This window comes from Heliangelus exortis, chromosome 7 (genome assembly GCF_036169615.1).
Source record: "Heliangelus exortis chromosome 7, bHelExo1.hap1, whole genome shotgun sequence".
Classification (NCBI taxonomy): domain Eukaryota; kingdom Metazoa; phylum Chordata; class Aves; order Apodiformes; family Trochilidae; genus Heliangelus; species Heliangelus exortis.
Window position 1 is genome coordinate 32,976,393 of NC_092428.1, and position 12,180 is coordinate 32,988,572.

The 12,180-nt window shown below is 44.2% G+C and overlaps 1 long non-coding RNA gene across 1 annotated transcript; it reads left to right on the forward strand.

Moving 5' to 3' along the window:
- Positions 1–4,175: 4,175 nt before the first annotated feature.
- LOC139798070 (uncharacterized) lies at positions 4,176–12,039 on the forward strand. Its single transcript, XR_011726704.1, has 3 exons — positions 4,176–4,287; positions 10,679–10,806; positions 11,073–12,039. It is a non-coding gene; the product is annotated as an uncharacterized lncRNA (long non-coding RNA).
- The last annotated feature ends 141 nt before the right edge of the window (positions 12,040–12,180 follow it).

Genomic DNA, 12,180 nt, shown 5'->3' on the forward strand with positions numbered 1-12,180 from the left:
AGTTTGCCTTCACAAATCCATTTCCTCTTCCACATGACCCAGCTTGCTGCCTCTGTATCTGTGAGAGCAGCAGAATCTGCCTTTCCACTTGATTCCAGTACCTTTTCACTCACTGTAAATTTTTGGGTTTCATGTGTTTCCAAAAAAAAGCAGAAATTTTTATTTTGTGCAAATCACAAAAAAAAAATAAAAATAAATAAAAAAAAAAAAAAAAAAAAAAAAATTAATCCTCCTCATTTGGTCTCCACCAAATGGTGGTTGCCAGGAAGATGCTGGTATTTACCAGTGGTCACACCAAGTGACATTTTAGTAGGTTTTGGGTTTGTTGCTTGGTTTTTTTTTTTTTAACTGACCACCTCTGTAGTTTTAGATTTTTCTCAGTGGCTTGTTAAATACAGTCATGGTCAGCAGCAGCCAGGTTAGTCCTGGTTCCTGGCTAACTGAGCAAAACTGGGAAGGAAAAGCAAACACAACCAAGACTCCATGGGATCCTGCCAATGGAGGGTGTGGAAATTCCTATTTCTTAGCACTGCTTTGAAAACTCTTGACCTTCAGGAAATGGTTCAATTTTACCACCAATAAACAGTGATTTGCACGTGGGAGAGTGCAGAGATTCCTCTCCACCTGTGAAGGTTTTTATGTTGTGGAGTCACAGAGGCCCAGCCCAGGTGGGAATACAGAATACCTGACATGGAGCTTTGCAAAAATATCAGATCAATTAAAATATAATTTAAAAAAATCAATTAAAATCAATTTTAAAATATAGGACTATTCCTCCTTTTCCTTTGGGAAACTTCTTCATGCTCCTGGTGCCACCCGGGGCAGGTCAATGACTATTTCTTGAGTCTTGCCTTCTAAAATCATGATTTAATCCTGTGTCCCTTCCTGTGGGATTTTTCTGCTGCCAGGGCTGGGGCACCCACTCTGTCTGGAGTTTGATGAGCAGGGTCTGGCTGGTGCAAAATAAATCAGGATGGCAGCACTTCTGTAGTGCAACACAACTAATTGTGGCAGTGATGGAGGAGCCTTGCAGAGGACAAAGGCTAAAAATGACTCCCTGAGCAATTTCCATATTTTAGGGGTGGTTTATTGTCCTTGCACAAGAAAGCTACCAGAGAGATAAAAGCCTGTGACGTGTGTATAGTTTGCTCTTTCTTCATTTTCACAAGCACCAGCTTTTAAAATTTGGTGGGGCTGGAGATGGGAGCCGTGGCACTTTTTTTTTCTCCCAGGAGCTTGACGTCTCTGCGGGTTAACATTCATAGAATCATAGAATCCTAGAATCCTAGAATCCTAGGGGTTGGAAGGGACCTGGAAAGATCATCTAGTCCAACCCCCCCTGCCAGAGCAGGGCCCCCTAGAGTACATCCCCTAGGAACGTGTCCAGGTGGGTTTTGAATGTCTCCAGTGAAGGAGACTCCACAACCCCCCTGGGCAGCCTGTTCCAGGGCTCCGTCACCCTTACAGGAAAAAATTTTTTCTGATATTCAACTTGAACCTCCTGTGCTCCAATTTACACCCATTACCCCTTGTCCTATCACTGGTCACCACTGAGAAAAGCCTAACTCCATCTCCCTGACACTCACCCCTTACATATTTGAAAACATTGATGAGGTCACCCCTCAGTCTCCTTTTCTCCAAACTAAAGAGACCCAGCTCCCTCAGCCTTTCCTCATAAGGGAGATGCTCCACTCCCTTAATCATCTTAGTAGCTCTCCATAATTATTTCTGTCATCAGGATGAATGCCATCCTAAAAATGTTGGAAGCTCACAGCCCCTCAGCTTTGATGTATGAATATTGCCACTGTGAAACTTGGACTGGCATTAGAGTTGTTTTATGGTTTTATGACTATGAGACATTTCCGAGTCTCTGAATCAGAAATATAATTCCCACACATTTTAAAACAACTTTTTGGTCTTTGACGTGGTTTGGGTTCTTTTTAAACTGTGTTGGTGGGGTTTTTTTTTTGCTTTTTCTTCTTTTTCTGGCTCCTCTTGGATTTCAGGATGCTTCTTGAAGTGGATGTAAGTGATTGTAGGGTTTTTGGAGATACCCATCACAAAAGGTAGGTGCAGAGTATTCACCTCTGCTTTAACACCCTGCAGTGTCATTAATTCACTCAGAATGTCACCCTGCATTCCATTAATTCCCTCCAATTCCCTCTGGGAAACCACCCAGCCTTCAGAGAGAGCTCTTGCAATGGGAAATAGTTATTGTCTGTCACATCTCCTAACCTGGACACCCTCCCAGCTGTACAAATGGGATGTTTCAGAGAACATAGTCACAGAATCATAATAGTTTTTAAATGAAAATAGGGTTGTTTGGGTTTGAAGGTGTTTCTCTTCTCCAGTCTTGTGTCCCCTCCCCCACCCCAAGCCTGGCAAAGCCCTCCTGGTTCTATTTAAAATAGGTTCAGGGAAGAAAAAATAAAAAAAAGCAGTAAAATGGAAGGCTGCCCTCTAATGTCACCAGAACCAAGTGAAGGGACCAGAGAGGCAGTGAGAGGCTTGGCAAGGATGGACCAGAACTTCTCTGGATGAAGTGTTTTGAGGAGAAAAGCTGCTGGAGGAACAGTTGAAAATTTGGGGCTTTTGTAAGCACCAAATGGAGCTGAGATGCCAGGACCCAGTTAACCCCAAATCTGAGCTTCAAATTCCCTGTGTTTTGAAAATCCTCCCTGGGGAAAGGTTCCCTTCCTCTGTTTTGGTGGCATGAACATCTAGTGGTGAGTGAGTCTGAGCAAGGGGAGGGCTTATGGACAAGGTCCTCAGGTGTGGTTTAGCAGCAAAATCCAGCTGGGACTGGGTGGCCTGGAGCAACACCTGAACTGCTCTGTGTCACCATCACTGCTTGGATCATGCTTGCTGCACCCATTTAGGTACAGTGGGAGAGGGGGGATGCAGAGGGAGAACACAAACACAGGGGCACAAGGGTTGGGATCTGCTGGAGGTGCTGACACATTATAAAAAGCATTTCTTTTTTTTTTATTATTTTTTTCTTTTTTTTTTTTTTCTTTTTTTTCCAGCCTAGCTATAGCATGATGTGGTTCCCAGACACAGGAGGTGTTCTGACACGGACTGGCATCAGTTTTGGGTGCATCTGTGTGGGCTTGTGATGCCTGGTGGCAGATGGAGGAGGCAGTGCAGATGGTGTGGCTATCACATACAGGGAGGAGTCCTGGATCCCTGGGAGGAGGAGTGGGATGTTAATTCTGTCAGAGTCACTTCTCACTTGATTTTCTTGGTACCTGTTATTTCAGGATGGAAAAAATCTGTAAATACCACATGGTGAGACTCATGGCTGGAAGCTTGGGAGAGGTGTTCCCAGCTAAGGCAGTTTTTAATCTGTCAGTTAGCTGTGATAAATGCTGATTAATTATTATTTCTTTTCAATAAATCCCATAAGGGGAGGTGAAGCTCTCCCCCCTCCCCACACACACACACAGAGCTCTGGGCTGCTTTAAATTAAGATTCAGGAGAGGGCTGGGATCATGCCATTGCTGAGCAGGTGGGGAGAGCAAGGAAATATTGCAGTGCTCTCCTTGCCCAGAAACAATTTCTAACCCTGGCTTTCAAAACACAATGCCCAGTAGTGGCTAGAAACCAATATTAAATCTGTCATCTTTTTATTTCCTTCTTAACATCTCTGTTCCCAGTCTTTACCAACTTGCAGAGAAAAGCAAGGATCCCTCAAACCAAAGCAGTTTTTTGGCAGCAGAAACAACAACCAAGCTGGAAAGGGAAATAAAAGGTAGCTGTGCTCTCCTGACATTCTATAAGGTGTTAAAAGCAAAGTATTCTGCGGCAGTGACTGAGTGGTTTTATTTCTTGTATGGATTTTCTCAGAATTTTAATGGGGGGGGGGGGCCAAGCAACAGGGAAGATGCTTCCACTGTAACAGCTGAAAGAGTGGATTTTCTGGAAAAGGAGTGCAATACCTTTTATCTTTTCCTAATGAAAACACTGCCACCAGCTGGTTAATAAATGGTTTTGACTAGGGTTTGACACAGGAAAATGACATTGTTTGTAAACCCAGAGCTAAGCTGGCTGGGGTGGTTTAGCTCAATGTATTTTCAGCAGAGAGAGCACTGATTATCTGTGCCCTCTATTACTTCTCTCCCATACAGCTCCATGCCAATAATGCAATTTGTATTTTTTACCTTAGATGTGTTGGTAAAAAACCCTGGGGACAGAGCTCAGCAAAGTGGCAGCTCCAGCAGGGACTTTTGGCATCTCCAGGACCTGATGGGACCATCTCAGACTCCAGCACCCTCCAGACATCTCCAGGTTTTGTCACTGATTCTTTTCAAATTAACAGTAAGGTTAAATAATGAAATGAAATGAAAGCATTTGAAGTGCCTTTAAATTAATTTGCCTTTTCAGATGGAGGTTTGTTGTGTTTTTTACTGATGTTTTGTTGAGTCATTGCTCAAGGGGGCTGGGATAGAACCTTGACAGCTGCAGACAGTGCAGTCCTGGGGCTTGGTGCCAAGGTTTTTGGGTGGTGCCATAAATTTCATCAGCTCCTTACTCCTGATTTTGCTGAAACATCAGTGGTGGCAAAGGGACCTCAGCAGCTTTGACATTTCAGTTGCCACGTTGGTTTTTCACTCCGGGGCTGGAGACAATTCCTGTGCTCCAAGCGAGCGCTTCAGGTTCTCTTCAGATCCAGGGAAAATGCAGCTCAGCTTTTAGAAGTTGCCATAACAATCAGAGGGAAAGGAAATCTTGTAAGTGGAGGCTGAGGCTTGGAGGCATAATTCTGTGCTCAGGAGGGATTTGCAATTGATCTTGTGTCCTGGAGAAAGTGGATGTACTACAGAGGCTGCCAGTCCAATAGGAGCAGTGTTTCATGTTACATTACAGCATCCCAGTCAATGATCTCCTTTGGCCCCAGACTTAAGCAGTGACTTTTTTTTTTTTTTTGAGTTTGTTTTATAGGTTTGTTTTTTCCATGAGGAATTTCAGGGCTCCAAACACTCCCCTGATCTTTGCCTCGTAGAGTTTCTGTGACAGCCACCAAACCTGTGGCTGTGTTCTGGCTCTGTACAACCCTCTCCTGGCCTCTGAGCAAAGGATGCTCCAGGGCTTTTGGCTCAGTGCGTGCTCTTCACTTAATTAGCACTAAATCCCAATGATTATTTTAATGTGTAATAGGAGGTATCAATTTTTCATTTTAAAATTAAAAAGAAAAATGCCACTTTCTATATATCAGAGCATTTGAACTGGGCAATAAAACACATCCATAAAACCCTCTCTGATTTGCCAGGGGAGCTCCATGGGAAGCTGGGTGGGTTGGATGGGATCTGCTGTGGATCCTTCTCCTCCCAGATGCTTTAGTGGGGAAGGAGGAAGGGGGCTCAGGCTCCTGCAGAGAGGTTGTACCAGGCAGGCTCCTGCCCCTGAGTGCAAACCCTCCATCTCTACAGCTTCCCCAACTATTTTCAGGCCTTTCCAAAAGATTTTGGGAGAAGAGCAACAGACCCACTGCTTGCATCACTCCTATGGAAAAACTCTTTTTTTCCATGGCACAGAGCAGGTTCCTTAGGTTAATTTCCAAGCTTCAATTAAATTCACCCTTTAATTTCCTCCTGTGTGTTTCAGCACTGGCAGACAGGGTAACCTGATCCATAATTAAGGCTGAATTAATATTCCCACTGGAGCCAGCCTGAAGTCCCCACATCTCGTATTTCATGAGTGGATTCTGCTTCCAGCTTTGGCACAGGGGTTGTTTAAAGGAAAACTGAAGATCTTTTGTAAATCCTCAAAAAAATGCTTTGCTCACTGCAGGTGTTTGAGCATGGTCTGGTTTGGGGCTTGGTGGCATTGGCCCTTTGGGTTTGTTGGACTCCCCTTCCCCTTCCTATCAGCAGTCTGTGGGGTTACTGTGTACCTGGGGAGACTCTGAGCTCCTGGGTTCCCTTCACAAATGAAACAAAAAATTCAATTACTGGAGGTAGCAGCATCCCTTTCTTATGTACAGCCAACAGTGGAAGAGGTTGGTTTTTTTTTTTTTATTGATTTCTTCTGAATGTCAATACCACAGTAGAAACATTGCAATAGAAACAAGTTTTGTTTTGTTTTGTTTTTAAACATGAATACAAGCATAGAAAAAAAATAAAATAAAACCCGAAGCCTCCTGTTTTGAAATGTAACTTTCAGCAGTTTGTACCCACAACAGGAAGGTGTAAATACTCCTGTAGATCAAGTAAAACTTTCTGCCCATGGATGAGAGCTCACCTGGAGATGAAACCTCTCTGACATGTGGTGCAGAGTCAAAGATCCAGAAACTGTGGGGTTCAGCTATTGCTCCCCACCTTTAAGATAAGATCTTAAAGCCTCTCAGAGTCAGTTTATCAGCCACTACAGTGTGGGTATTTTTGTCAGCCATTACAGTGTGGGTAATTGTTCCCCCACAAGGGCAGCTTTGTTGAGGAGCAGATCTCTGACTGCCATGGCTAAAAAGAAGTTGGTGATGAGCCTGTTGGTTTATAGCAGAGTTCACCTGAGGCATCCAGGATTGCCTTGGGAACTCATAAGGATGAATCTACCACCACTTGGAGTCAGCAGGAAGCTGAATTAGCTGTGGGCTGGCTCAGGGCACCACACCATGGATGAACCTTTGCTGAAGTCAGTGCAGAGGTCATCTTAACTTGAAAATAATCCCAAACTTGCCTTACAGATTTATACTTCTCCTATTCACAGATTGGGATCTTTGTGTTCTACTTGTACTTGATTTTTTATTTTTGATAAAACCTTCCCTTAGTAAAAGTAAGAACCAAGAAAACAAACCAATTAAAAACTCAAAACACTTTAGATTAATTAGATACATGAGCCATTAGTGGGGGGAAACCAACCTACCACATGTTTTTTTCTGCATAGGCTACAAATTTCTGCCGAGTTTTCCCTCTTACCTTAATACTACCAAGACTTAAACCAATTCCTGTCATTTTAGCAAGAGGTAGTGATAAAACTCTAAGTGACTCCAAGCCTTTTCCAAGCATTACAGTTCCAGCCCAGCATCCCCCCAGCCCTGCCTGGGGCTCCCTCTGATGTCTGATTCTCCTCCAACAAGCACGTGCTGCAACCTTCCGTGATGTGAGACCAAATTAATTGCTCCTGTTGTTCCCTGGAAACCAACATTCCTCTAATGATCCAGTAGCTCATTAGGCAACACTAAAAGACTGGGTTTTGCTAAAGAGCAGTTTGCCCAGGGAGAGCCTCCTTGGCACCTGATTTGTTGTGAGCTGACAGCAGCCACGGTACCTTGAAACATCAGAAGGTTGGAGCTGCTCTGCACCTCCTGCACACGGAATGAGCACTGCTCCTGATGTTTATTAAAATGCCTCAGTAGAATATTGCTGCTCAGCACCAACAGAACAAGCACATCCATGGGTATAATTGGCTGGGATGAAATTGTGGGGGCCATACAACCAGGAGTCCCCTTCGTTTTCACACACCTCTTGGGAAAGGAGGTGGTGATGGGGTGAGAAGAGGGAGCCAGCCCAGTGTGGGGGCAGCCCCAGGGTGACTGCAGAGGTGTTTAAGGATGTTAAACTCTTGTATGGAAGCTCTCATCCAGGAGGAGAAATTCCTCAGTTGACTCTACTGTAATCCTGCCTTAGAGAGGAGGATTAGAGGAGGATTAAGCAAGGCTGAGCCAAGGTCACTCTGTTCCTGAGTGACAGACTTCACACAGAGATTCAGGACAATTTGGCAAAGACCCAATGGGCCCCTGGCTCACCCAATCTTCCCTGACCTCACTTCAGTGCTGGGGGTTTCAGCTCTGTGGTTCTGATCTCCAAACCCTCAGGTCTGGAATGGGGTTGGGCCACAGGACAGGGAGCATCTCTGGTGGCTGCAGTGGGCATTGCCTGGCCAGAGGTGGGAAGGGTATTGCTGAGCAGAGGTGGGATGGAGCTGCAGGGGCAGGTACAGGAACTTGCCAATGGGCATGGGTCAGGAGGAACAGTGGTTTTACCAAAATATGAAGATTTCACCTGCTTTGGGGTTTTTTGTCCTAAAACGTTACTCACGCTTTCTGGTCTATTTTGAGATCTGATATATAAATGAATATATAATGCCTGCAGCAAGTAAGGATCCAGATCTGATTGTGAAATAAAAATTTATTCTATAATTAAACAAACAGTCAAAAAACCCCAAGTAATTTCAGTGTAAAAGTCATTACAGGGAGATGTTTAGACACCTGCTATTTTCCAGCATCCACAGAGGTCACTCCAGATTCTGACATTGCTGCTCAGCTCGTGGGTTTCCTATGAACAGAAGGTAATTGAATATTTGAAGTCAGTTAATCAGCTGAAATCCGACTCAGAATATGACATGGATAAATCAAAACTGTGAAAATATGTGTGTGTGGCTGGGTTTTTTTTGTCAGATGCCTCATTCTGCTATTGTGAGGCTGCTTTATTTTGCTGGCTGCTGGAGGCCAGGCTGCTCCGAGCTACCTGGGAGCTCTTCAAGTGTCTCAGTGTAATTACACTGGAAAATTTATGCTTGGGATTGGTGCTGGGGGCTGGTGCAGCCACCTCCCACCCTTCATTTCCATCAAGGGTCTGCCCAGAAAGTCCACGCCTCGATGGGGCTGGAGCCAACCCCTTTGGATTGAGGGTGCTGATCTTCCAATTGATCCCAGTGGATTCTGGATCCAGTCCCAGGACAGTAACACGAGTTATGCAATATTGACTTTTTAATATTCATGTTTCTGTACAGATCTCATTACCTGTCCTTGAGTCAGCTCCCTGATGTGCAGGGTAATTGGATACTTTTTGTTGTACAAAGAGAATGTGTTGACTTTCAGCCAGATTCAAACAGATACTTTGGGGTAGGATTTAGAAAGCTCATCCTGGAAAAAAAAAAAAAATGGAACTTGTCGTGTGTCAGGCATTACAGACATCTTTATTTTTCTCCCTGTCTGTTTCTGAGGCTTGACTTCTGATTCAGCACATTAACACCTGCAGGAAAATCTGGTTTCCCAATGTTCTTGGCAGCTCTCTGCTTGGGATTATTTTAGATTGCAATGTTTTGCTGGCTGTTAAGATGTAAATAAACCCATAAGCTCCTATTCCCCTTTGATAAATGAATTAATAGAATAAAAGATGAAACAGTCTCTCTTGAAAATGTTTGCAGACATAGCACAGTTGTGAAGCTTTCTGAAGGCTGCTGATGCAAAAAGGAAAGCAATGTGTGTGAAGTTGGGGGCTGTGTTTTAGCAGGTTGTCAGCATGAAGTTATTCAATCCATTTGCTTGCCCAAGTCCTCCTTGTGGGTACCTGGCCAGTTTTAAAAGTGGCACAAGAAGAAACCTCCATATTTAAGAGAACTGATGGGCCAGAAGCACATCTGAGCAGAGTGGAAGTGGTGGGAGTGTTCAGCAGAGACCTCCTGCAAACGGAGCTGTTACTTCCACAATAGATTCCTGGCAAGGCCAGAGCAAATATTCTGACAGTGAATCGACTTCTGGGCTCTGTGAGCCAAACACTTTGAAAAATGCTTTGTGTTGACTCAGTCAAAGGTTTTCTACATCATTAATAAACTCTGCTCTTTCAGTCTTCAGCAGAGCTCTTCTTGTGGTCTTCAGCGTGCCCCTTGTGTTCCCATTGCAGGAATTTGGTAATGCAGGAATAATCCTTTAACTCTTCCTCGTTTAACTCTCCTGAAAAGCCTTTTGTAGACAACAATGGGCTTTGGATCAGCACCTTCAAATGATACCTTTAGAATTAAAATATTTTTGCAGAAGAAATGGATCAGCATCTTACCTGCTGGCTGCTGTTGTGTCTCCTGTTGTAACCTGAGCCTTTAGAAGAAGAGGGGAAAAAATTACCCCAAGGGGGGAAAATTAGAAGAAGAATGGAAAATACCAGTGACTAAATTGTATATTTTCATTAAGTCTTCCTAATCCAGGCCACCATTGGCAAGGGGATGGCTGCAGGCTCCCAGGTGTCATCACACACCTTGTGCTTCAAAAGAGATTTCCCCTTCTCCAAAGTGGCTCTTGCCTGGCACACAGCAGTAATACACAAAAAAACATGGGTTGTTTGGAGTTTTTTGATATTGATGAGTCAGAAAAAAAAACCTAAAAACATCTTCCAAAAGAAAAGCTGAAAGAGACTCAAGAGATCCTCCAGCCCCAGGTGCTGTGTTGCCTCCAAGCAAAACCATGTTCTTCTAAATACCAAGTTAGGCCCTGCTGTGACAGCATCCCAAATCAACACCAGAGACACTGGAAATCAGGAGGTCTTGTCTGTTGATTTGGAATTTATAAAATATCTCATTGCCATTGAGTTGATCTCAATTCCTTGGCCTTCTCTTTCTTATATTAAACAAAATCAAATCTTTCAACTTTTCCAGAAGAAGTCGTGGGGTTTTTTTTAAAGCCTGTTAGGTCTCCCAGCTGTCCTCCAGCCTCTCCAGTTCATCTCTGACCTTTCTTAAATCATGACATCTCTCTTGCAGCAGGCACAATACTGCCTCATATTCAATATCTCATTCCCCTGCTCTTGGTACATCTTGAAGTATCCCTTCAAGAATTGATATTCCCCAGCTGAATTGCACCTTCCTGACTCTGTACCAGCTTCCCCCTTCAATAATTTTGAGTTCCCATTGTTAATGTGTTTTGCGTGTTTTTAAATCCTCTTTTGTGGCATTTTAATTCTTATAGACTACTCTGTATTGCTGCATCTGTATCATAAATGAAAATCCTGGATAGAATTAGAGGAAGAAGAGATTCCTGGGGAACCACTGAATCGTGTCCAGGTGGAAAAGCAACTGAGGAATAAGCCTCTGAGGGTAGGAATTTTTTTTTTTTTTTTTTCTCTCACCAAAAACACCCAAATAATTGACATCCTGCCAAAGCTCCTGGAGCACTGGACTTACTCACTCCTCAGTGAATGCTTTATTTATGTGTACACTGTGGTTCCACATCACTGATGTGCAACTGCTCGCTGGGTTCCTGTCACCTTCATGACTGCTGGGAGCAGTGCCAGGCTGCTCTCAGCACCCAGACACATCTGTCTTTGGAGAGAAATCCATAAATGTCACATTTCCCTTTGCAGCCCAAGACAAGAAGCCAACCTGGATCTTTCCAGCTGTATCACAACCGACTGGGGGTGGAAGCTCCAGGATTCCTGACTCGTGTACAAGGAGCGTTTGCCATGGTAGAAATCACATGAATTGCTCTGTTATCCCCCTCAGAAAGGGATGGGATGGAGAACCTGTTGGAATTATCAACTCAGCAGGGATCCAGCTTGTTGAACTCCAATCATTTAAGGCCTGGGTATCTGATAAAATAAAATCTGATAAATTCTTGCTCTCTCTCCAGTTGAGAGAGGCCAACGTGCAGTTGGTAGATGATAGAGTCACAGAATTGATTTGGTTGGAAAAGATCTTTAAGGTCATCAAATCCAACCTTTGACCCAGCACTGCCAAGTGCCTACTAAGCCACATCCCTCAGCACCACATCTCCAGGGCTTTGAGATCCTTCCAGGGATGGGGACTCCACCACTGCCCTGGGCAGTTTGGGACAGGGCCTGACAACCCTTTTGGTGAAGAATTTTCTTCTAATATCGAACCTAAACCTCTTCTGACACAACTTGAGGCAGATTCCTTGCTTGTTACTTGGCAGAAGAGTATGACTCCTCCTGGCTCCAACCTCCTTTCAGGAAGCTGTAGACAGCAAGGTCTCCCCTCACCCTCCTTTTCTCCAGGCTGAACACCCCCAAATTCCTCAGCTGCTCCTCGCCAGATTTCTCCTCCAGACCCTTCCCCAGCTCCTTTGCCTTTCTCTGGAAGTGCTCCAGCCCCTCAGTGTCTTTCAGCCCCCTCTGAGTCAGCATCTCAAGAAGCTGAATTGTTCTCCTGAGTCACATCTGTCACTGTATCAGTAAGAAAAAGCTCAGGGACAACTCTGCTCAGTGTTTGGATCTTCAGCCTGGGGTGAGATGAGCCCAGCCCTCAGCTCCCACTCCTCAGGACAGCCCAAACATGGCCTAACCCGACACATTTGCTTCTGCATGGACACAACATTTTGTTCAGCTGGTTTATTAATCTCTAAGATTAATAAACACAAGATCTTTACAAAGTTCAGCAAATGACACCAAAGCAAAAAAAAAAAAAAAAAAAAATCTCCACATTTCTGTGCTGCTTCCAAACAAGACGTGAGCC